Source organism: Apodemus sylvaticus, chromosome 3, assembly GCF_947179515.1.
Source record: "Apodemus sylvaticus chromosome 3, mApoSyl1.1, whole genome shotgun sequence".
NCBI classification, from domain to species: Eukaryota; Metazoa; Chordata; class Mammalia; order Rodentia; family Muridae; genus Apodemus; species Apodemus sylvaticus.
Genome location: NC_067474.1, coordinates 17,490,820 through 17,517,403, shown reverse-complemented (window position 1 = coordinate 17,517,403; position 26,584 = coordinate 17,490,820). Strand labels below are relative to the sequence as shown.

General features: G+C 38.9%; 1 protein-coding gene across 1 annotated transcript in view; it reads right to left on the bottom strand.

The window, feature by feature from the left end:
* The window catches only part of Xkr4 (XK related 4), a 390,630-nt gene that overhangs the window by 98,637 nt on the left and 265,409 nt on the right, over window positions 1-26,584 (bottom strand). The gene's annotated exons all lie outside the window — the stretch shown is intronic.

Here is a 26,584-nt window from a genome sequence, read left to right as displayed (position 1 = left end):
TATTTATCTTTATTTGGTGCTAGCTTGTGAGGTCAGAAGGTTGAGTATCACTAAAGGTATGAGACGTCTGTGGCTATCAGGCCTTTTAGTATATGTGAATTTACATAGTGTGACTTTGTATGATGATACTTAAATACAAAATTCATTTGTTACCTAAATATTTTATGCATAGAGTAGAAAGATAATCCTATATATTTAAGTGTGCCTGTGCTTTGATTGTATTTCAGGTGAGATGGATGTAGAAGTTTCACACTTGTGCCGCCTCTTTTGGATTTCAGAGCATTTGGATTTTTGTTGTTCGATTAGGGGTACTCAGCCTATATTGTGCTTTTCTTGAGAAGGTACCTAAATGTGTCTTAATGAGGTTGAGAGGTTGAGAAAGTATAAACAAGTAGACATGGTAGTGTGAGAGCTTCACTAGTTTGTAGTTTCTCCTATGGTGTCTGCCTTTAAGACTGTAATTTCACATTTTCCTAGGCAATGGCATATTGCCACTGTAGTCTTCCAGAGTCATCTTGGTGATGAACTTCCAACAGTACATCAGACAGGCAAGCTTGTGGGCACATTGAGCAAGAAACATAAAGCACAGCTTCTCTGGACTCTGGGAGCATATAGCACCTTAGTCCAGGCCTATATCATTTAGTGGAATGTGCCCATCAAGTTCAAAGAATTCTAGCCCTTCCACTGATAGTAGCAAAAGCTCTTTTAGGATTTGAGTCAGTTCTGTGGATTCAGAAGCACAGGATACATCAGGCTTGGTTCAGCTCTTACCTAGTCTTTCTATCCCAGTTTGCCCATGGTGCCCTGACTTTCTCATTACCACCGGAAGGTGTTTCTGACTGTATATTTGACCCCATGACCTTGAAGAAAAAATGACCCTGAGCAGCCAGTCTGCCTTGTGTTTCAGTATGGCCTACTGGTCTCATTTCTTCTTTAGCCCCCGCTCAGACTTGTGGCGTCAGAATGATCAACGTCAAGAGACAGACGGAAAGTCTTATTTGTAAGATTCAAAATGGTGTTTATATAACCTGAACTTAAGACCTATTGATGATGATCATGGGATATGTGCATGTTATGACAGCAATTTAAGGAGTTTCAAGAGAACTCTTCCAGAACCTAGTGGGTGGACTCTTACTTAATTGTTTCCACAGAAGATCTCCAATGTGTACATAGCTGGTAATCAGGATAAAGAAGAAATTCATTGTGTTGGGGACATTAAGAGCTGTGTGGACAGCTCCACAATGAAGGAGATGTGGGAATATTAGATGTCAGATACTTTTTTTGTAGATAGGTAGTTTTCAGAGAGATTACTGACAAGGCATGGGAAGTAATCTGGAAGTAGACACAAGAACCTGAAGACTGGCAGTCAGTCATATTTAGGACATTTTAGCTCAAGGTCAAAAGGATTTTTCTGCTTCTGCTGGTTTGAATCTGAAATCTCTTTCTTGGAGATCTATTATAGGAGTTGGTTCTCTCTTTTTTACTCAGTCACTACAGGTGTGTGGAGACTTAAAATCTATCTCTATTGTGTTGAGAGACCAAGGTTCAGATGAAGGTCTGCATACATCTATGTAAGAGAAGATGTAAGTTCACTACTGCATAAATGAAGTACAATGCAAACTCTGCATTTCTATATTATGCATCTTTAGTTTCACACAACCTTGGATTGAAAGTAATTGGGAAAATTTGGCTGTACATAAAACTCTAAACTTGAATAATTTTTGTCTTATAATTATTCACTATGCAGTGCAATAAAACTATTGTTTATAAAGCATTCACATTATATTAAGTGTTATAGGTAGTCTAGAGATGATTTACAGTCTATGGGAAGATATGTGCATTTTATATACAAATAGTAGCCTGCTTATGCAAGGGATTTGAGTACCCCAGGATTTTGGTACCTGTGTGTCCCCTGAAACCAACCCCCCAGTAATGGTAAAGGTATTAGCATGTTGGGGCACTTGCTATGTCACCTGGATTTCTGGATGTTGATTTCCTGGCCCAGAGTATCTGGCTGCTCCATTCTCAGAAATTTAACATCCTACATGCACACAGCCTATCTTTTGTGGGGTTTGGTGCCTACTTTGACAGCTGCCCCATCACTCTTATTATGTTCACCAGTTCATTCTGAGCACCAGTTCTTCTTCCAAGGAAGAAAGCTTTTAATCTTCTGTATGAACACTGTTGTCAATTTGTTGAGCTCTGCCCTCACTCATGGCTTCATAGACAAAAGCATCTAAGTCACAACCACAAGAGAAGCCTCTCTCATTGCAGTCGCCCGTGATCATATATTTGGGTTTCTATCTGTGCCCTTATTCCGAGTTCTCAAGATCTGTAGTGGATTTCTGCACATTTTATGGGTGGAGATGGAATAGGAACTTGCATTTTAAGTGACAGAAATAGTAAGAAAGGTTTAATAAAATCAGGCAAAAAAATCAACAGTATAGACTGTACTTGCTGTTCATTCAGTGAACATGTAGCCCATGAGCTGTCATTGTAAAGACACAAAGCTCTTGTTTCGTTACTAGCTTAGTCCAGAAAACATAGTTATAAATGTTCCCTTTGCTTCAGGCTGAATGGCACATTTTCCTTCACATTTTTTCCTGCCTTGGTTTATGCTGAACATTTATTTGCACGTGTGATGAAACAGGTATGGACACTATTCCTGTAAAAATGTCTTCTTTATTCTGATCAAAAAAAAAAAAAACATTTTCATCAATTCTCAACCTTCTTCCAGTAATTCAACACCAGAAAAGACTAGAATCCCACTTGGAATAAATCTCTGTCCTTGAGGTAAACTTAGATACTAACACAGTATTAGCTCATTCCTTCCAGAAATCTTTCCAGGAATATTCGGAGGAGGAACTAGGGTGATCTACCACAATGCTGCTATGATTCACAAGAACATTTGAATTGGAAATATTACATCTAAACAGGCATAAGGGATTTTTGTAGACAAAATATATAATTTTTAATAAGGATCCAGCAAAGCAAAATACCATTTTTTTTCAGATGACAATATTTAAAGTTCTTAAAGGTTTTCAGAGGGAAGACACCTTTGCTGTTTTGGCACTGAAAATTTGTCTACATTTGTTACATCACCATAAAAGTTAAATATGAGCAGCTTCAATTATGTCATCATGCTGTTCCATTTCAACCCTGTCTGTTTTACTCAGCCCAGGTCCCTCATGTGTCTCCTGTGTCTTCCTGAAAGCAATGATTATGATGCTGGATTTTTATTTGATGTTCTCACTTTAATAGTGAAAGTGGAAGAGTTCAGAGAAGTTAACTAATAGTCTGCAAGCCACAAAACCAGCTAAGCACCAAGCAAAGAATGACGGTTCCTTCTACATGTGCTCCTTTATTCTGTATTGCTGTATCACTTAAAAATTTCAATTCTACAAATCAGAAAAAAAAAAACTCATTCTGCCACATTTAAAATAGTGTGCTATATTAGACATTTATAGGTATAGAAATTTATTTAATTTTCAGAATGCTGATTCCAGGCCAATATCTAGACAAGGAACTTCAGCCCTTGGTTGATTTCCATTTATTCCCTAATTTTTGTAGGTATCAAGGTATATATCAGCTGATTAAAGTCTTTGTCAATTCCTTTTCAGGCTTGTGGTACTGTGGTCAGCTGAGTTTAGGGAAAGTCAGCTCTAGTTGGAGAATCCTTTAGGCTCTAGACCATTACAAGGAGGGAGGGACTTCCTTCTGGACTGGCTTTAGTCTTCCTGCTGTGAGACTGACGTGTTCTCATTTCCTTCACCTAGGTCATGTTCTTCAATGGGTCCCCAATTGCCCTGAATTTTCCTTTACATTGATTTTTTCACCTGAAGAGAACTTCCCCTTTTATCATGCCCAACAGATTCCTTGCTGAGCATCTGTCCAACTCAACGATACACACATGAGTGTGAAGTCCAACTTTGCTCCTCCCTTACAAACTGCATATACATGTTAAAAGAAGATGTGAGTCCTGAAAGGATTGCATAACATAAAAATCACCATTGTATGATGCCTAGTAGAAGGTGGTTTACAGAAGGGCATATTATCAACTGAGTAGTTGTGCCTGCATAAAAATATGTTCAAATCCTAATGCCTGAGAAGTGACTTTGGAAGGAGATGATAGAATTGATGTCCTTTTATGAAGAGAGTATTTGCTGTTCTTATGTGAGGACAGAGAAGCTCTACAAACTGGAAAGCTACTTGTCACTAGACATCATTTCTTGCCCTTCTTAACTTCAGTTATTATTATTTAAGCTGTCTATTCTACAGTGTCTTGTCATGACAGCCTGAACTAGGGTTTAATTCAGTTTTATCCATTGTCTCTCTCAACTAATGCTTCTTATATTATCTTATTGCCTCCTGATTTTCACCTAGACCTGGATAGGCAGGATGCAGCCCATCTACTTTTAAAGGACATTACTTTTGTCTCTTGATTCTTCAGTCCATCCATGACACTTACTTTGTTGAACAGCCTTTGTGTAGCTGAGCCAAGTCTGGGTCACTATTTTCAATGACCTTCACTGCATTTTCTGCTCTAGGATCTGACCCTCTGATGGTATGTGATTGTGCTCCTCTGACTTGTGAGTGAGCACTGATGACTTTTTTTTAATCGGAACATTTTGAAGCTTCTAGTCTTTAATGTAACTTGCTGAAAGTATTCTTGTTTTGACTTTGGGGCATGCTGCAAGTGAGGAGAAGTTGAAAAATTTTCAAATACAAAATTATGTTCAATTTTTTTCCATTGAGCATATGCAATAGAATGTAAAAGACACTAAAAAAGTTTAAATACAGAATGTCTTACTTAATATGTGGTTTCTAGTAAAATAGTGAATTTACCCCTTTAAAATGTGCCTTCAAGGAGGGAAAGGAGTAATGGTGGGAGTGAGTAAAGTATGATTACTACATCTGTTTATGAAAATGTCACAGTCAAACATATCCGTTCATATGATAAATATTTACGTTGTACTTGAGATGAAGAGAACAACTGACTGTAGTCTATGCCTCCTGTTCCCCCGTGTGCTGGAATGCACTTGTCCCCTCAAGCCATGACCCCGATATTTCTCAGAGCACACATGTACTCTTCTGGCTTTTCCTGTATGGTGCCTTTCTCCATTCTTTGCCTATGGAATCTCAACGTTCTTACTCCTGTTTCTGAGTAAATCTGTGGAACCTGTTACTGAGGTAACTGAAGCTCCCATCACTCTTTCTCCATTGTTCTCATGAGGAGAGTAGTATGTTGTAATCATTTGAAGTGCTGTGTTAAGTAATTTATAACCATTCTGTCACGACTACAAAATCATTTTGAAAGCCCCATTGGTGATCTGACACCTCTCAGAAGCAGAGATATTTCACACAATTGCTTTGATTTACACACAAAAGCTCATAATTTGAGTAGTCATCATCCCAACCAATAATTATAACACCCTCCACAAGAGTAAATATCACCATAGAGTGGACACTTATAAAATTATTTTTCTCAGTCATGCCCCATCTGATAGACACTTGCATCTATTTTTATGGTATATCTTCATCAGCCTTGTTAATTTTTGAATGAAAAGTTAGTGCAAAGTGATTTAAAAGATGAATGTGAACACTGGGGGAAGGGAGACCATAATCAGAACATATTATATGAAGAAAATCCATTTTTAATAAAAGAAAAGATGGGAAAAATAAAGGCAAAACCAAGAAACTATCCTTGCAGACATGATGTTGGGTAATATCAAATCAAATAAGAAGAACTGGGCTGTGGCAGATGAAAGACAGATAACTGGAGTGGAGAACACTGAGCAGCATATTAAATGCTTCCAGAAAATATTACGGAAAGCCAGATGAACTAGAGAGGCTACAGAAAAGTTGGTAAAAACCTGTGTGGTTTCTGATAGTTCTCTATGATGACGTATGTGTTACATCATGCTAGCATAAGACTGTACCTTCATTCTCCATCAAAACGTGCAACTCTTCTACAAATCAGTACATGACAAAAATCTCAATCATGCTTTATGGAATATAGTAAAGAAAATTTATTTTAGTGGTACTTGGTTGTATTTCTCACAGATGATAATTGTTTTAGATGAATGAGAACTATTTTTATTTATTTATTTATTTATTTATTTATTTATTTATTTATTTATTTATTTATTTATTTATTCGAGACAGAGTTCCTCTGCATAGCCCTGGCTGTCCTGGAACTCACTCTGTAGACCATTCTGGCCCCGAACTCAGAAATCTGCCTGCCTCTGCCTCCAAGTGCTGGGATTAAAGTTGTGTGCCACCACACCTGGCTATTCTAGATGTATTCTTAAGGAGAGACATATGAAGTATCCACTCAGCCATTGAGAAGTTTTTGAGAACTATTTTAACTGGTTCCCTTCTAGCAACAATTTTCTTCAAACAGTAAGGGCATTCTATAGTGAGTTACTCTTGTGTGTACATACTGCAGTAGATGGCAAAGACATCACAGACAGGAACCACTTCTTCATTCCTCCATCCATGGAATGCAGTCAGAGTGTGGTATGTAAGGGAGACTGAATGAAGGGAGCTAGTTAAAACTATAGTGAATGCAGACATTGGTTTGTATTTCCTTTGCTTGGGAGAATATTGAGAATGAAGTTCTCCTAACTTCAGAAACACAGTCTATTTTTGTAATCCTGACTACTAAACTGAGAGGTTATTTTTGTCTACTCCATACATCTATTTCTTACATTTGTTCTGTGTTCTCAAGTAAGCTTTCTAAGTAAGTGTCAAGTCACCAGGCTAGGGAATGCTTTGTCTTCTCCATTTCTCACTGTACTCACGATGAAAAAGCTCCGAAACCCTAGGTGGTCACTTCATTGCTTGGGAAATAACATGAGGAGGCACACGGGCAGCACCATAATGTGTTTGAAGAAATGGAAGTTTCTAGAACTGATTAATTTACTTAGAAAAAAGAAGCTTGGCAGTGCTTTACAACAGCCCAGTCTCCACAAAGGGTGTGTTGTTTATGCTACCAACACAGCTTCTATGCTTAAGATATTTAGCTGAAACTATCATTTAAATTCCCATTGTCTAACATTTGCCCTCTTGACAGTTACAGCTTTTCTACAATTGTGCTGTAGAGAGCAAAGCAGGTCAAAATGGCTCCAGTTTGTTATATACCATGGAACAAAACATATCTCCATGTTTGTTTGTTTTTTATGAGGTTGGTGTTTTAAATGAACACAAAATGAAACCGTAAGTATAATTTTTTTCATTGATCATAAATAAACTCAAGTATATTTTGCCATAATTGATTCTCTTGTTTGTTGCCCTTGTTCCTCTCCCTCTCTTCCTCTCTTACTTCTTTTCTTCCTTTAGGCCATGGCTTTACATTGGAAGGAATAGGACCACTGTTCCTTTATCAAGCCTAGACTATAGAATATTCTGTACCTCTAGCCTAATTAAAATTTTGTTTTTAGAACGTGAGCATGGTAATATGCCTTACATGATCCACCCATTATTTTGGGAGGTTCACAATGCCTTGCTGACCTTTGAAGGTCCCCATCAATTTTCTTTAAATGGTCTCTATGCTCTTACTGATCCATGATGATGAATCCATTGGCATTTCACAATGCTGTCTATGCTTCTAAATATCCTCAGATTTGTTATGTAAAATTTCTTATCTGGTAGGAATTTCCCTCAACTCATGGGAGAATCTGATGATTTGGAAATGTAGATCTTTATGGAAAGTCAAGGTAAATGCTTAGTTTATATTTATAGCTGATTTCAAATGAGAAGGTGATATTCTTGTCATTTTCAAGAAGAACTTCCATCATTGTGACATTTTGCTTTTCAAAATAGTAAAATAAATGTATTTTTATGCATTTAATATGTTTCTGCCAGATGCATCTATTACTCTTGTAACTAAAATTGTCTCATTTTGGCTATGCTGTCTTCTGTTTCCTTTTAATAGGATTTCAGAAGATTCAAAAGATCTCTACTCCCTGGGAGCTACATTCTCATCTCGCTTGAATGTTTCTTCCATAGTCTGGAGTAACTCTCCCCTCAAGGACACTTATACTGGAGGTGAATGATATGTAGATAAGGAGAACTGGTATCTTCTGTTTATTTTATTAGCTAAACCTAAAATACATAGTTTTAAAAAATCATTAGCTTATGTTTAGATCTGAATCATAAATAATTACCTTTTTACTTACTTCCTTGATTTTTTTAAATATTGGATGCTTTTATATTTTTTGATCACTATCCTCTAAGCTAGTTTTAAAATGATTGACACTAATATGTCAATTACAAATTTGATTAGTAAAGTTTAAGATTCCTGTGCATCCTTATTTCAGTTTAGATTTTGTATCTTAGTAAGCAAGCTTACCTACACTCCTGAGTTTAACATATTTGAAGTATTTTATTTCTTATTAGCCTTTCTATTGCTAATCATGGGTTCAATTGAAATTGACAAATTATACCCTTAGCTAACACTCGTGCTTTCATTGTGATTCACACAGACATCAGGAAAAGCCTGAGGCAAGTCAGTTAACAGGAGATGAATGTTTGGCTGTTGTTTTGTTTTTTAAATATAACTGTGCCACAAGCCTCCATCTGGTCACAGATGAGTTGTTAACTTTATCTCTGGCCTAAAAAGACAACCTTTCTGCAAGCTTCAGACATCATGGCCAGTTTTTATTTCTCAGTGTTTTGTTCTTGCCCTTAGTATTTTGCCCTGTGACCGATAGTCCCTTTAGGAGTGCCTGCATAAGCAAAACATAACAATTAAAATGTAAAAAGGATCCCTTTTCAAGGATATAGACTCTTGAGCCTTGAGTCAGAGAGAGAAAGCAAGAAATATCGGATAGATGAGTTGTAGCAGATACTAAGAACCTGAGGACAGGGACGTGTTTCCAAGAAACTGGAAACAGCAGTAACGAAGCAGAGGAGAGTGTTGCCATGGATGTAAAAATACACTTACAACTTCACTTCACTTCAGTAGACATTTAAAAAGCACCAGAGCTAGAAGAGTCCAGGAAGCCAGGGATACTCAGTAAATCCTCGTTAAATGAGAAGTGACTGTCAAACCCTGGAATAGACTCTCTAGGAAGATGAAGTCTGGTACCAACTTTATTTTTCCTTACATGGTTGGCACAACCATATTTCTTTTTTTACTACTTGACAGTAGATTCATTCCATTTTTTTCTTGAACATTTATATGAAAACTCACTTCTTCCAATGCATTTTCTGATGGATTCCCTGAGGCAAACAAAATACACTACTGCCTATGCTGATTTCATTGTATAGTTGTCTTAAGAGGTCGGTTTCACGGTGTTCTGAAGCCCCTCCAATATGACATAGATTCTGAGCAGGTTACAGAGACTTTGGAGCAACACTGTAGATAGCAAGAAATCATTTTCTATCACCATAAAGACTGCATGCTCTCTATGGCTGCACTAGTGAAGTACTGGGTCAGGTGGCTTCAACAAGAGAAATTTGTCATCTCATAGTTTTGAAGTCTAGCATTCCAAAATCAAGATGATTGCAGAACCACATACCCTCAGGAGGTGGTAGGGAATACTCATTCAGGCCATTTTCCTAGGTCCTTATGATATGGCAGCATCCATGCTTACACTCCTCCATGCATACATGCACTTAAGCATGGTATTTTACAAGGAGTTTTATATTGGATTAATGTTCTTGCTAATGTTCTCATTTTAATTCATTATATCCGCAGAGACCCTATTCCCAAAGAAGGCTGTATTCTGAAGTCCTGAGATTAGGATTTCAACATCATAATTCAACCCATAACATCAACCTTAGTGGTAAATTATCAGTTGAAACCATCTCATTGTAATTAAGTGCATGGATGCAATCTGAGGATGCAAGACCTTAATACAGTCTTAGTAGAACCTACTCTTACCCAAATGGCTGAGAAAGCTTCTGCTGCAGTCCAGATGTGTATGCCCTCCAAAATTGCCCTTAAATCCTAGCCTCTAATTTGGTGCAAAGTGGAGCCTTTTTGGAGGGTAAGTTGGTTATAAGGAGGGTATACCATGTGCTTGATTAAAACCTATGTAAAATACGGAGTGTTCTTACCTCTTAAAGTATATGATCTCATAGAAAAAAAGAGCCACACATGATTTGGGAAGTAAACTCTCACCAGACACCAAAAGTCCATGCCTCCAAAAATGAGAGAAAGAAATTTCTCTTGCTTGTAAGTTATCTACTTAATTACACTTGGTTATAGTAACCAGAAAGGACTATTGATAAGGAAAACTTGAGAGCAATACAAACTTGATCGCTCTTCAATTTTCATTTTCCAGCAAAAGCCTTAAGAGAATGTGTCTTTAAAAATAAACTATAGTTTGTAATTTCAGTACCTGGGAAGCTGAGACAAGAGCTGGAGGCCAGCCTGGGCTATCCAGTGAGATGGTGTGTTTATGTGTGTGGGTGGAGACAGGAAGTTCCTAGGAAGTCAGTGAGCTACCAGTTCAATGAATGTGTCACCCTGTCTCCAAAAACAAATTGAAGTGTGATTGAAGAAGACATCCGAAGCTGATCTCTGGCTTCCACATATATGCACATACATGCACATGCTCTGTTTCTGTCTCTGTCTCTGTCTCTCTGTCTCTCTGTCTCTCTGTCTCTGTCTCTCTCTCACACACACGCAGACACACACACACACACACACACACACACACACACACACCAATTTCTTAAACTCTATGTATGGAAGGCAGCATAAAGGCTTTGGATACACAAAGTATATTTCTTATTATTGAATTTATTCTATGCCAATTTATCTTTTGCATATTAAGTAATATCTCCCCTCTTAGATTTTCTGAATGGATTATGCATAATATGGTTACATGAGTATAGTTAGACACGTTCTAAGTGGTCACCTCCACACATGGGCCATTTTTGTTATTATTTTTTTATTTTTTAACAAATATGCCAAATGTACACATCATAGGTAGAATGATTTTTCAGAACAGTTTGAAACTATGACTAGTGCTAACCTGCCCTGGCTTTGTGTATCTACACAGATATTATTGGTAAATACACTAAGTGATGGAATAGTTATTTATAGTCTGATAAGATATAGCAGTATATCCCAAAATATCAAACTATTGATAAAAGTGAGCAGTTTAACACTTGTGAATTACTTACTTCTGGGACTTTCCATTGGATGCTTTTGAACCATGACTGACTTCAGGTGACAAACTCCAGGAAAAACAAGCAACATATATAAGAGAGTTACATAGCCAAAGTCCCTTCTAAAAATTGAAAGCTCACATACCATATCATATAGCAAATACCTGAGGGTTTGGTAATTATTAGCAATATTTTTATATTACATAAAGTAGCATACGGCATCAAACAACTTTCATATTTAGGATGTAATTTGGAAATGTCTCAGTGGCTGGAATCTCTCTTGTCCTTTTTCCAATGTCACATTTAAGCTCTCATGGAGTCTGCCTCTGTGGTGGTCATACTTGGCTGTGCATTATCTGTTAATTCTAGCTAGTGACTCACTTGCCTTTGACAACACAGCTCAGGAGGGCAGGGCATGGCCATCTTTCAGGATGCTCTGTTCCAGTGCTTTTCTACAAAGGGAGTGCCCTTCTGTGCTAAATTTGCTGATCCACTTTCACTCTTGATATTTTGTGAGTCACCATCTTACTTGCTCATTCCCAAGATTGCCATTGTTTTTTACAATACCCTTGGGTTTAGTGCCTGTACTTTCTCTGTTCTGAATAAACTTAGATCACTTGAGGCAGAAACACTGCATTCTCTTTGCCAGTCTTGCTTCTCCCTTGGCAGAGCCTCGATGCCATTGTCTGGCAGGTAGGGGAACAACATGCTTTTTTTTTTCTGGAATGAACTCCTGTTCTATTGTTGGGGTCCTGAGATGACAGATAACCCCAGTGTGCATCATCTTGCATTGAAATTTTGCCTCTGGGTAAGCCGGGACAAAAGGGAACAGGGCATTATTTTCTCAACAAGCTGAGAGCTTCAAGGCATGATGGAGGAATTGGGCCATCTCATCTCCCAGCCTTGTATTATCAAAGTTCTTCTCCACAAGTGTAGCCAAGAAGCCCTGATCCTCTTTCCAAATGGATCTCCCACTTCCCCAGGGACTGTAGCTGGAGTGTGTGAAGAGGAACACTATAAATACCCACCCAGAATGGAGGTTCAGCAAGCTACTGTGTGGAATGGGATACACCCATACCCAGTGAAACAGCATGGCTCCAAAAATGCTTACTCATTTTATAAAACTAATGAGCTGCATGTTGAAGGAGAGTTCTTCTTGAATGGCTTTATCTAATCCTGGTCAACTCCTAAACACACCATCTTCAGATCTATAGTGTATAGTATTGTGCCTTACTATTCTCCACAATGTGGACACAGGTCTGAGCTTTGATGGTAACAAAAATGATATGATATTCGCTAGTTGGGTATATTTGCTGATAATCCAGATTTATTTAACTTTACCACACTGCGTATAGGCTGTCACTGTCAGGCACTAGTCATTCTGTCCCTGGTTTTCCTGGTTTCTGGACAGCATTGATGTACTGTCATCATACCAATATTCCCCGATTGCCAATTTTTAAATGTCTCCTAGATGTTTTCCTATGTCTGTTTTCAGAAGCATATCTGTTTCAGTGAGGATGAGTCCTTCTTATTCAATTGCTCAGTGAAAATAAACAAACAAAAAGCACAGAACCCTCACTTAGAATTGACATTTCATGTCCTAACTTCCAACTTTAGCTGTTCTTTACCCCTTTGACTATATAAATACATGCATGTATACCTGTGTTTTGGCCCTTTGACTGTATAAATACATGTATGTGTAGCTTAATTAATGGAGGGCTTATATTGCATCCACATAAAACCCTCAGGCACAGGAGACTGAGACAGAAGGGCCAGGGGAGGTCAAGATCGTTCTTAGCTATATATGGAGTTTTGGGCAACCTGTCTCTAAAAGCAAAAGAAAGACAGAGTAAGAAACACACACACACACACACACACACACACACATCAGAAGTTCAAATTTAAGCTACAAGCACAATGTTTTTTTTAGAATATCCTTCCTCCAGTACTATAGCCATGATCTGACAAGTTCAATATATCAAATAAAGGAATACAAAATATAAATGATACACATGATGCTGCCTTACACATTTATCCTAGCATGCATTGACCTTTCCTCCAGACAGTGATAAGGATTTTTCCCTGAATGGTTTTCTCGTGGGGATTCAGCGTGGGGCCTGTTCTCTAGAGCCCCTGCATCAGCTCTGCAAGCATGGTCGTATTCCGTCTCTAATCCTTGCTGGGAAGCATGAATACCACCCCCTTCCCATTTTCTATCTCTGTGTCCAAAAGCAATGCCATAACCCCAGAGACTTGTGGGATTGAGCTGCAAATTCTCCCTCACTAGTTACCTATTTTAGCACAAGCTGGAATGTAAGACAAATTAATAAGTGTTGTCTCTGGGGCCACATTTCCTGAATATAAACCCTGGTTCTGCTTCATTTCTTCCTGTAACTTTAGACAAGTTGCTTTTTATAAAAGGAATTAGGATCCCAAAATACCTTCAAAGATTTTTCATCCAATTCAAACTTACACAATAGGGATAATAATAAAACTTGGTGAGTATTGGACCGACTAAATTGGTGTATTAATTATATCACAATTAATAGGAACGATTTCTAAAATTTTCACTTTAGTTAACATAATCTTACTAAATTCCAAATTATACTTCTAATTTTTCCATAATAAAAAAATCAGTTATACCAAAGAATTAAAAACCCACATCAAAAGTTCTTGTTCATTCAGACATGAAGAAGACATATACAAAATCCTAGTCTATTGAAGTGGATTAGTCTCCTTGTCCCTCTCTTGGACATGTCCAGCACCTGTAGAATTTTCTGTGTGAACAAGAATCAAAAGCTATTCTAGAGGCTTATGGTTTGCAGAAAGCCTCTCCAGACCACAATTACTACCAGGAAGATCAGACACCTGCTTCTTCCACCTGTTCTAGCTGAACCTTTGCTCATCTATTTTGTTTACTTGGTCAGTATTTGTTCTGGTCTTGGCTTTATATTTCTACACATTTTCTTTCCTGCCATGATTAAGCCAAATTATACTCATTTGCTAATAAAGAAGTCTATATACCTAAAATCACAATGGCAAAGAAAAGAAACTATTTATAAAAAGAATGACAATTCCATCATTATTGGAATCACCTGGAACTGGAACCCATTATGTCACATGAAATTGGACAGACAGAGAAAGGTGTGGATGCCGTGTTCTTCCTCCTGAGGAAGTTTTAAAAGTTGATTCAACAGAAATAGCAGAATAATCTTTACTAGATTTTAAGCCAGGACATTGGAGAGGTTAGAGGATGGATGGTAACCATCAAAATGCAGATAAGAGGAGGAATCAGGTCTAATGTCCAGCAAACTGGGTGACTACTTCATAGTAACATATGTGTGTTATGAGGAACAAGAAGCGTTCACAATTTCCAAACACATAGATGCTATACACTTTTGCATTTTTTAAATTTAATTTTGAGAATTTTGTACATTAGTGCTGTTTTTATATTATTTCCCAATCCTGTTACTTCCACATTCTGGGTACCCATCACTGCCTCCTAAATTCTTAATCTCATAAGAGCCAGAAGATCAGGATGTCTGCTACTAGACAATGTCCTATGTATGTGACAAAAAGCAGTACTCACGGCATCTCAACAGTACAGTCCCCTAAAGAAACCAGCACAGCGACAATACCAAGTGACAAGCTAATGTAGATGGGGAAAATCTAAGGACCCATCTGGAAATGAAGAACTATAGGCAACTGATGGTTGCTGAGAAGGGAGATTTATTCTTCTCCATGAAAAAACCCTCCTGCTATGTTACCCTAGCCCATGTGGTGAGTCTTAAACACATGTACACAGGCACTACCACCACCCGTGCTACTGACAGGATGGATTTAAAATTGTGTAGGGATATAGGATGCTAACCGTGCTGATTTGATCATTCCACATTGTATAACACACTGTAGCTCATAAGTGCGAAAAACTCTTATACATGCATTTACAATGTTAAGAAAGAAAGCATTAAGAAATGGGATGTTTGACTAAGACGTAAGCTGATAAAAGTTGGTATTATCTGGTTATCAAAACGACCCATTGAACAGAGCAATTTTTCACAAACCAATTACCCACCCTTTGGATGCTTCGTAGATGGAATCAATACCTAATTGAAGTCTTCTAGAACTGAAGTTCGGTCTTCCATCTGCCCTCTTTTTCTCCTTCTTTTTAATAAAGCCACTGTAGTGGCCCTGGTGACATTAAGAATCACCTGACTACCTTCATTGCTACACTGTCCAGAACAAACTGCCTCAGACACATCAGCCAAAGTATGTTCACCCTCCAGTAACTCAATATCATCTTTATTCTGTTTTCAAAAAACTACCAACTCACATTTTATTCTTTGGAATACATTCTTAACTGCTTTATTTAAAAAAAAAAAGTGGCTATCTGGAAATAAATGCTACCACTTATGTAATGGTGTCATGTTCAAAGTGATCTTGTTCCAGGTCAGTGACTTCCTCCTCTGGAAGGAGGAATTTCATTAAAGACCTCATTGGAATTCCATTAAAGTCAAGCCATGGTTTGAGTTCTCCTAAAATATCAAACGTCAGCATCAGCCAAATAAAACGGCCTCCCTGGAGGTCTAGGATGAGGCGAGATGACACAGGCATCTCCAGTAGTCAGGAAGATTTGTAGAATAGCTCTTTACTAGCGGTATTCAGAATTTGCAGACCATTTACAGTTTAGAGTTACTTCACCATGGAAATAACACTTAACAGGAAGATGAAGCAAGTGTCTACTTCTGACTCTGATTTGATCTGCCCCCTTGTTCTGGTGTCTAATCCTCTGAGTCTCAGCTTTTGTTTGGGAAAGGTGGATAAGAATCTATATTGCCCACGTGCTAGGGAGAAGGCTGTATGGAACGAATACAGAGTTCCACAGAAATGATTCAATAGAAATGCTCTTTGCTGGGCCTTCATTTAGCCCGGCATCTTATTAAGCATTCACAAAATAAACCACACTTAAAAAGGAAGATACTCTCTTATTGATACCAAATTACTTTCTTTTGCCTTGGCAACAAAACATATAAGATTTCTAAGTTGAGCGAGCTACAAAGGAAGATAATTTGCAATCAATAAAAAGATGGGAAAATGTAAGAGCTAAGATCTGAAATACACCATATTCAGAGTAATTTTAACTTTCCAGTTACTCACAGAGCCATCTCTCAGCCCTAAAGTTAATTTTTCTTAGGTAATATGGGATTGCTTTAAAACTGAATATTGCTGTTGGGCAGTGGTGGCACATGCCTTTAATCCCAGCACTTGGGAGGCAGAGGCAGGCAGATTTCTAAGTTCAAGGCCAGCCTGGTCTACATAGTGAGTTCCAGGACAGCCAGGGCTACACAGGGAAACTCTGTCTATGAAAAACCAAAAACCAAAAAACCTGAAATGGAGATGAATAGAACATTAGTAATATGCTTGTGGCTTGAAGTAAATGACATTCTATTTACTCTGTAGTATAGGTTTAGAGATGGCCTAATTTGACTGTTTTATCAAATGCATGTATTTAGTTGAGCATCTACTACGTCAATCTGTAGTAGGCTCAGTGGTGGGACTAACAAAGGTACACTGTGAGGTCAACAGCAGGTAGAGGGTAGAGTAGGTAGGTAGAGAACTGGATTTTCTTTTTGGTGATACAGTTTCATTTCTCTGTTTACATGAGCTTAAATCCTGCTTAGTGTCCCACAGTGAATCACTTAGTTGTTCTGTGAAAACATTAAAATATTAAAAATAACAGATGAATGAAATAAAGTAGAGAATTCAGATATCTTCCATGTTTGTGTTGTCTTGTGGGTTTATGGCAAGAGATATCACAGAGTCACAGAGCACACATTTGAGTTCCTGAAGGGATTTTTTCTTTCAATATTTAGAATATATATATATTTTTTTCTTGATGATTTTGATCATTATAAGGCTAGTTTGTCAGTATAAAGTATCTTGGGGTGACTCTTACCAAACATGCGAAAGATCTGTATGGCAAGAACTTCAAGACTCTGAAGAAGGAAATGGAAGAAGACCTCAAAAAATGGGAAAACCTCCCATGCTCATGGATCGGTAGAATCAATATAGTTAAAATGGCCATTTTGCCTAAAGCACTATACAGATTCAATGCAATACCCATCAAAATCCCAACTCAATTCTTCACAGAGTTAGAAAGAGCAATTATCAAATTCATCTGGAACAACAAAAAACCCAGGATAGCTAAAACTATTCTCAGCAACAAAAGAAAATCTGGGGGAATCAGTATCCCTGACCTCAAGCAATACTACAGAGCAATAGTGTTAAAAACTGCATGGTATTGGTACAGTGACAGGCAGGAGGATCAATGGAACAGGATTGAAGATCCAGAAATGAACCCACACACCTATGGCCACTTGATCCTCGACAAAGAGGCTGAAAACATCCAATGGAAAAAAGATAGCCTTTTCAACAAATGGTGCTGGTTCAACTGGAGGTCAGCATGCAGAAGAATGCGAATTGATCCATCCTTGTCTCCTTGTACTAAGCTCAAATCCAAATGGATCAAGGACCTCCACATAAAGCCAGACACTCTGAAGCTAATAGAAAAGAAACTGGGGAAGACCCTTGAGGACATCGGTATAGGGAGAAAGTTTCTGAACAGAACACCAATAGCGTATGCTCTAAGAGCAAGAATTGACAAATGGGACCTCATAAGGTTACAGAGTTTCTGTAAGGCAAAGGACACCATCAAGAGGACAGATCGGCAACCAACAAATTGGGAAAAGATCTTCACCAATCCTACATCAGATAGAGGGCTAATATCCAATATATATAAAGAACTCAAGAAGTTAGACTCCAGAAAACCGAACAACCCTATTAAAAAATGGGGTACAGAGTTAAACAAAGAATTCTCACCTGAAGAACTTCGGATGGCGGAGAAGCATCTTAAAAAATGCTCCACTTCATTAGTCATTAGGGAAATGCAAATCAAAACAACCCTAAGATTTCATCTTACACCAGTCAGAATGGCTAAGATTAAAAATTCAGGAGACAGCAGGTGTTGGAGAGGGTGCGGAGAAAGAGGAACACTCCTCCACTGCTGGTGGGGTTGCAAATTGGTACAACCACTCTGGAAAGCAGTCTGGCGGTTCCTCCGAAAACTGGGCACCTCACTTCCAGAAGATCCTGCTATACCACTCCTGGGCATATACCCAGAGGATTCCCCACCATGTAATAAGGATACATGCTCTACTATGTTCATAGCAGCCCTATTTATAATTGCCAGATGCTGGAAAGAACCCAGGTATCCCTCAACAGAAGAGTGGATACAAAAAATGTGGTATATCTACACAATGGAGTACTATTCAGCCATTAGAAACAATGAATTCATGAAATTCTTAGGCAAATGGATGGAGCTAGAGAACATCATACTAAGTGAGGTAACCCAGACTCAAAAGGTGAATCATGGTATGCACTCACTAATAAGTGGTTATTAACCTAGAAAACTGGAATACCCAAAACATAATCCACACATCAAATGAGATACAAGAAGAAAGCAGGAGTGGTCCCTGGTTCTGGAAAGACTCAGTGAAACAGTATTTGGCAAAACCAGAACGGGGAACTGGGAAGGGGTGGGAGGGAGGACAGGGGAAGAGAAGGGGGCTTACGGGACTTTCGGGGAGGGGGGGGGCTAGAAAAGGGGAAATCATTTGAAATGTAAATAAATTATATCAAATAAAAAAAAAATCCTAGAAAAAAAAAAAAAGGCTAGTTTGTACTATCTGTACGGTGTTACAGATATTTTGCTAATTTCTATCATTATTGATTTAAGGCCCCACCCACAGGAGCTGGTGTAACCGAAGTCAACATCACTTGCAGCTGGTGCTTTGATGACATCAGGCCTTTGACTCTGGTTTCCATGATGTTGTGATGGATTTAGTGCCAAGCAGCCTTCCCATTTATTTAAAAGTGTGCCAGACTGGATTATCCCAGAGGGATACTTGGGTGTATTCTGAGAGACATAAAGTTGCCCGAGTTCCTTGTTTAGGCTCTCGGCATACAGAGCATTAAAGCAATAGCAAGGGCAGAGTTCTTCCACATATGATGCCTGGATGTCATCTGAGTGAGATCAGGCTTGGGGATTGTGTCTTAAGGCACTTGGCCGGGTAAGGAGTGTCCATGATGCTCACAGTGCTCGAGGAAGTTGTAGATTTGGGGAGCCCTGGAGAGGATGAGAAAATTGGCCTACTTTTCAGTTTGCTGCTCAGTTTTATGAATCATTCAGTGAGGAGAGGGAGAGAAAGATGGAGAGGGAGAGGGACAGGGATGGGGACAGAGAGAGGGGCATTCTGTCTCGAAATGCAGGAAGCAGGCAGCAGGCAGAGGCAGCAGGGCACACTACTCTTGGGAAGAGGCTAAAAAGCTGGAAGGGGCAAAGAAAGTGAAGTCTAATAATTCTGTGTTCTTCCTCTGGTCTGAGAGACTAAGAACCAGCTATCAACACAAGTCTCGTCTCCAGAACCGGCTATATGAGGATTGACTGAGCGACTGTTGAAAGAGTGTGCTTCAGCAAGTCAGCAGATGAGGAAATAATCGCAACAATTAACACCTGGGATTGCATGAGCTTAAAAATCATCCGTATAGGAAATGAAACTTTGAGGAGAGTAAGGAGACAGAGCACGGAATGGGAGAATATCTTCTGCTGCCAGTGTATCTGATAGCCAGAATATATAAAGAACTTCTAAAAATCAGCAGTTAACTCAGCCAACAAATGGGCAAAAATGGGATCTAGAAGGACAATTCTCAAAGGAAGAATCACCAATTTTCAATAATAATATAGGAGAAATGGCGAACATCTTTAGTCATCAGGGACATATAGATGAAAACCACACCGAGATCCCGTCTCAGCACAGTCAGAATGGTAAATGTGGAGAAAATAAGCAAACAAGTGCTGGTGGCTCTGAGGATAGCTTGCACACCACCGGTGCAAATGTTCCTCAGTGCAGCTACTGTGCTTCTGGGGTGCATTGTGAGATTCATTCTCAGTACCCCGCTAAGAATGAAATTATGTCACTCGTTGGAAAATGAATGGAAATTGTGAGTGCACATAAAGTGAAATAAGCCACACTCAGAAACACAACTACGTCGTGGTTTGTTTCTTCATTTTCGGGATTTAGAATTTAAAAATACTTGAATGCAGAAGAGACAATGAGAAGGACACCAGGCTAGGTGGGGGGAGGAGAAGGCAGGAGAGGGTAACAGAGAGTGAAGGCAATAGAAGTTCTGATATGTATGTGTACAGTGATCCTTGTTATTCTGAACAAGGAGAATATGCTAAAAGAATGGAAACATTAAACAAAGAAGGGGACACGCATGATTCTGTGGAGGAAACTAAGAAGGAATGTTTCTGTGAAGCATTTCCAAGTGGCTTGGGGATGAAGCTGCCATACAGCTGCAATTCTTTCTTTGGTAATAGGGATGAGGATGAAAGATGCAAACCTGGCTTTATCAAGGCACATTTGATGGGCATGAAGCAAGATACCTCACGAATAGCTTAGATTGCTCGTTTACATTCAGAGAGGGTGAAAGGCCTACGACAGAGGTGGAATGTTGGTCACAGACATTCCCTCTGACCCCTTGGCTATAAGCCCTCTTGATGGCTTTATATTACCATTGCCCTTTTGAAGGAATCTCTGACTGTCTGCTCAACAAACAGTAAGGGTTCCTGTGACAGGTTTATCTGGAGTATGAGGCTAAGTCACAGTGCTCGTTAACCTGGGATGAATAATTTGATGACAACTGCCAGGGATTCTGTTTGGTTTGGTTTTGCAAGCTTAAAAGACCACTGGCCCAATACAATTAGCTCAGCATTGTTGTCTCTGATGTGCTGTGTCTAAATGGCTGGGCAGATTAGGAGTGACTGGAGACCCGAGCATGTCTTTGTTTCACAGGTGCTACACAGGCATCGACCCAGGCTAGTGATGCCCATTCAGCAGCATCATCCTTCTGAGATGTGGACCCACTACCTGGAGTCTTTTTATTGCCAAATTCTACTTCCCTTCCTTCTCTTTGTAAGTCAGTTTTATTGCAATGAGTAGAGATATGGTCTACATGGAACTCTAAAAAAATAAAATACAATAAAACACAATGCCCTTCAACTTGAAGAATTGAACATTGCCAATGTCTGTGAGGTTTTTCTTCCCCCTGTCTCAGCCCCAGGGGCAGGTCTACTTTCCTGAATTTCATATTAATCATTCCCTTGTTTTGTCTATAGCAAGCTACTTCTCTTGATTTTTCAATATCTCTTTTATTGTGAGAGCCAAATGCACAGATGTTCCCCGAAGCACAATGGATATTTTATAGCTCTAATATAAGATAAGAATTCTCAAGCCATAAAAACAGCCAATTAGGCTTTCATATCAGTCTTCCACTTGATCTGCACATTTCACCCATCACATGTCTCCAGCTCTGAGACGATGCCACAGATCTCGACCATTAATGCTTACCTTCTGACTCGTCCACACTGCTTGATAATGTAAATTTGTGAAAATAATGAACTCCTCTGAGAAATTCTTTTCCCTCTTCTTCATTTATTGCATTATTTTGTATCCCACATTTTAACACACTGTTGTTTCAAAACCAGAGCACACTAACCACAAAAATCCTTTGCAAGCATTAACACTGCTCAGAGGGACAAACAAAAACACTTGTACTCCAGCACTGTCGGTTTTAATTTCTGTTCCCCAGTGAAGACAAAAATCTGATTGGTACCATGGCAACATGTTGCCTCAAGCCCTGAATAGGTATTACTCTTGCAATCTTGCTCACAAATTCTCTTTGTAAGTGTTAAGAGAGGTGTGATCTGCTCCTGGAACTCACTAAATTAAAAAAGGCTGCAGAAAATCTAATTAGCGTTCGCAGAAGTGCAGTTATGGGTTTGGCAATATCAGATTACTGCTTAACTTGCCCTGCCGCACCCCTCCCCCATCAGGTCCGCAAAGTATAAGAATTATATGGAGATGCTACAGCCTTATTGGGAGTGGGGTGGGGCGTCATAGGAACAGCAGCCAGGGCCAAAGACACAACCACCCAAAGTTAGGGTTCAATTTTTCTAATCTGAATTATTCAGGTTCTTGAGGAGGTCTTCCCACCACTCCCCTTCCTCTTCTCTTTGAGGAAACATCAGTGACACAGCCCTGATCCTTGGGTTACTTTGATGGTGCAACCTTGGCCATGAGGTGGAAACTTTGGCTTAAGAGAAGCCTGTGTCTGGGATGGAGCCAAACATGTGTCATGGTGATACAGGGCATTTGGCTCTCACTTTGCTGCTATCACTCTTCCAAGATGCCTGCCTGTAACATACACCTGGCTATCCCACCACTTCGCAGAGGAAGCACACACAGAGAGGGAGGGGAGTCGAGGTTCCCAACAAGGTCTTTTGACTTCGAACTTACTCTCCATGACAAGAGAGGAGGGAGCAAGGAATTACATTTCATTCTCTGGGGTGCAGTGACAGTGGGGTCAAAGTGCCATCATCTTCCTATATTACAAATATCGTGGTTTCTGTTTTATGCTTCTGGTTTCTGTTTTATGCTACAGAATTAATAGTGTGTACCTGGAATCCCAGGTACATATGAGCTTCTGAGCAGGGGTGGAGATGTAAGTAGATGTAGAATGATGTAAATAGTAGAATGAAAATATTCACTTCCCAGGATTGGTTCTTTGCATTCAGGCTGTGTCTAATGCAATGACGCTAATCTTTTAAGAAAAAAGGTACAATTTTTCTGTTCAGATAAATTCTTTCAAAAAGTATCAAGGCTAAACTATTTCATGCTAAAAATATAAGTCAGCCCACAAGTGGCATTTTCTTGGACATTTCTGAGGTTTTCAAACCCTGTGGGATAATTTGGGTTAAAAAGTCAAGATCACAATAAAATATAGTGGTTGGCTCTGGAGGGCATGGGTGACCTAAGGCCAGACAGAAAGCTCTGGGGAAGGCCAGTTAAAATTTATCTCGATTAATCAAAAGGAATTCAAATTTGTCTACATACGTTTAACGGAGAACTAAAATGTGAATTAAGAAATGTGTTTCTTAATGAGTTTCTTCTCCATTTGATGCTAGAAAGAAGGGGAAATGGCCCAGGTAAAATGAACTCCTTTTAGACATCAGCATGTTCAGATTTTTTGTAGCCAGTGGCTCAGTGGCCCTTTTATTCTGTCATAAATGGTGCAGAGTTTTGGAGCTCCGTCCCAATGGGCTTCACATCTACAAAACACTCCTGTACCTAAGACTCAGGTAACACTGTCAAAGAAGAAGCAAACAAAGCTGTAAGAGTTAGCAGAACAAGACACTTGCTGTGAGATTATGTCATTAGAAGCTACACCCATAAAGTCTGACTAACATGACTTCCCAAATATGAGCTGAACACCAATACATGTACCAAAATGGATAGGGAAAAGCCCATGAGGCCTCAACCCTATACAAAGAACTGGGTAAATCTGGAAGCAGGAGAGGTGGGATTCCACAGAGAAGGACATACCAAAATTGTTGTTCAGTTCCAAATAGTCAGCCCTGAAAACATATATAAGAAACATTTTACAAACGGAAGAGGTCATATTTAGGAATATGTATGTATAGTTGTATACGCATACAATAATAATTAATGAAAAAAGAGGAAATGTTTTTAAAGGAGAATAAAGAAGAGGTATACAGGAGGGTCTGGAGGGTGAAAGGGGATGGAAGAAATATCATAGTCATATTATAATCTCAAATATATTTCTAAAATGTTGGAAAAAACAATATAAAATTTCTATCCCTATTACAGGTGCACAGGTCAACAGGAATGAATTCATCCATATTTTATGTAACCACACTACCACCTACCTCTAGAATTTTTCATTCTGCAAAACTGAGGTCTTCCTTGAACATTTCACTCCACCCTGACAGACTAGGGCAACCACTGTCTTCCTTTCTACTTGAATAATTTACCTTCTTTAAGTTGTTTAATGAGTGGAATCATGTAGCTATTGTTTGCTGTGATTGGCTTGTCCGCTTAGTATGCAAGGTTGTGTGTGCATGAATTTTCCTCCCTTCGGTGCTACTGCGGTTTGAATCCATGGCCTCCTGCATGATAAGATTTATATCTACCTTTGAGACATACCTATGACACTTTTTTGTTGAATGTTATATTCTATTTCATTGTGTGGATGAGATAAACCTTGCTTGTCTACCATCTACCAGTGGATGCTCGGGGTGCTACAAATATAAACTGGTGCTAATCATTCTGATATGAAAATGTCTGTGCACATGTCTTTTCCAGACCTCATTTTTAAGTTTTTGAACAAAGACCTACAGACAATATTGTAAGACAATACAGGCTTCTCTGGTGGCTGCATCATTTTATAGTCCTATCAACTCTGTATCAGTGTGTCAGCTCCTAAACATGCTCCTCAGCAACTCTTTTTGTGTAGGACATTCTACTTGTTTGTTTTCTATGCTTCCCATCCTAACATTGCAAATGTAAGGTATGCCCCATTGTGTCTTTAACTTGCTGTTCCTTGGTGGCTGGTATTGTTGAGGATTTTTAATGAGATTTTTAGCCATTTTTATGCTTCTATACAGAAAGCCTCTTCAAGGCTTCTGTTCAGTTTTGACTTATAATGCGCTTTGTGTAGTGACTGTGTTGAAACATTGAAGGCTTTCCTTTCCTTCTCTGACTCCCTTCCTGTGGTAGGAGTTTATGATATTTATATTACTTATTTCTTTCAAAAACATAACACTGCTGTTTAGATAATTAAAATTTCCTGTCAAAGTAAACAAGACTCTTCATGGTTAATAGAAGCAGGCTATGAGGTGACTGAACGGATGAGAGCTGACTTACCCATGATGTGCGTCTCCGTACTGAGGTCCTGTCCCACCCTTCAGGACACAGCAACCTCCTCCTTACCCAAGCCTCAAATCTCTCTTCCAACCCGCAGCATTGGAGTTATTTAAGTATTGACCTTCAAGAAAATCACACTTGGTGTTTGATTTGAAAACTGTAATTTTCCCTTTTGGATGTACAATTTTTCTTCCTATGAATTTGCCAGTTCCCAATTCTCTTCTGTGGAAAATAACAGGAAGGGAAACTTCCTTGTTCACCACTTTAATCAGGGGCTCTTGCACTGATTTGTACGCTGCTGCCCACTGCTAGGCTACAAACCCTTTAGGCTTAAATTGTTTAGTCATCTTCACTTTCTAATATCCAGCTCAGTTCCTGATTTACACATGCTCAGTAAATGTTTTCAAAGAAAATGAACATAATAATAAATGAAGATTTCCTTCAGGCCTTAATGAAAACACTACAGTCTGTCTCTATAAGGTATGTTGCTGTTGCTAGACCCACGATGAGACAGAATTGTTCATAGGCTGCTTGTGCTGCCACAGGATCAGAGTCAATGCCTCCGGCCTCCTAGGTGAGAAGCACTGGATCTAGGTAAGGGCACAAAGCTCCCAGGACCCTAATTTCTCATCAGGTATTTCTCCAAGTATTTTTATTTGAATTACTTTACTTTTTCCATGGGTCCAGGATTCCCAACTGACAATCTCCAGCCTTGACTGGTTTCAAATACACATCTTCTATATTCACAAAACATTATAATGTAAAATATACTCCAAACAATTTTTGTAAATGTTTCAGCCAGGTAGTGGTAGCTCATGCCTTTAATCCCAGCACTTGAGAGGAAGAGGCAGGCAGATTATGGAGTTTGAGGCCAGCCTGGTCTATTGAATGAGTTCCAGGACAGCCAGGGCTATATGGAGAAATCCTGTCTCAAAAAACCAACAACAAAAAATAGTTTTGATTTCACTTTTCTAAATTTATTTCTAAATTTAAGTCTTTGAAATAGTGTTTTGTAATTATTTATTCAGCTATTTATTCCAAAGCTTTATGCTAAAAAGAATTGCTTTTTACTTATAGTTAGGAACTATGGTCTAGGTTTAAACTTGAGTTTTTTTAAATTCAAGGTTTTAACAACAGCCACAAATCTGGAAGTACCAGTCTTGGATGAAACCTTGTGCTATGGTTTAAATCTGGAATTTTCCCAAAGGCCTGTTTTTGATGCTTTGTTCTCAGCCTGGTTCTAATGGGAGCTGGTCAAACTTTTAATTCCTGGTGCCTTATGGTAGGTCACTGTGGATGTGTCCTTGAAGGAAATTCAATGTTCTTTTCTGTTTAATTTCCTGTCACAGTGCGCTGAACTAGAGACCTCTACCTTGGTGTTCTGCTGCCTTGTCATGGGTTCAAAGCATCTAGGTCAAATGACCAGGACTTCAATCTTTAGTAGCATAGGTCAAAGTAAATTTCTGTTCTTCTTAAATTAATCCCAGTTATTTCCTTGTCATAAAGGGAAGCTGCCCAGCACATCTCTAGGCTAGAAACCCAGCTGTTCCCATACTGCCTTGGAGTGCTGCAAGCCTTATAGAATTCTCCTAGTGTTTGAGCTGATAATATTATGG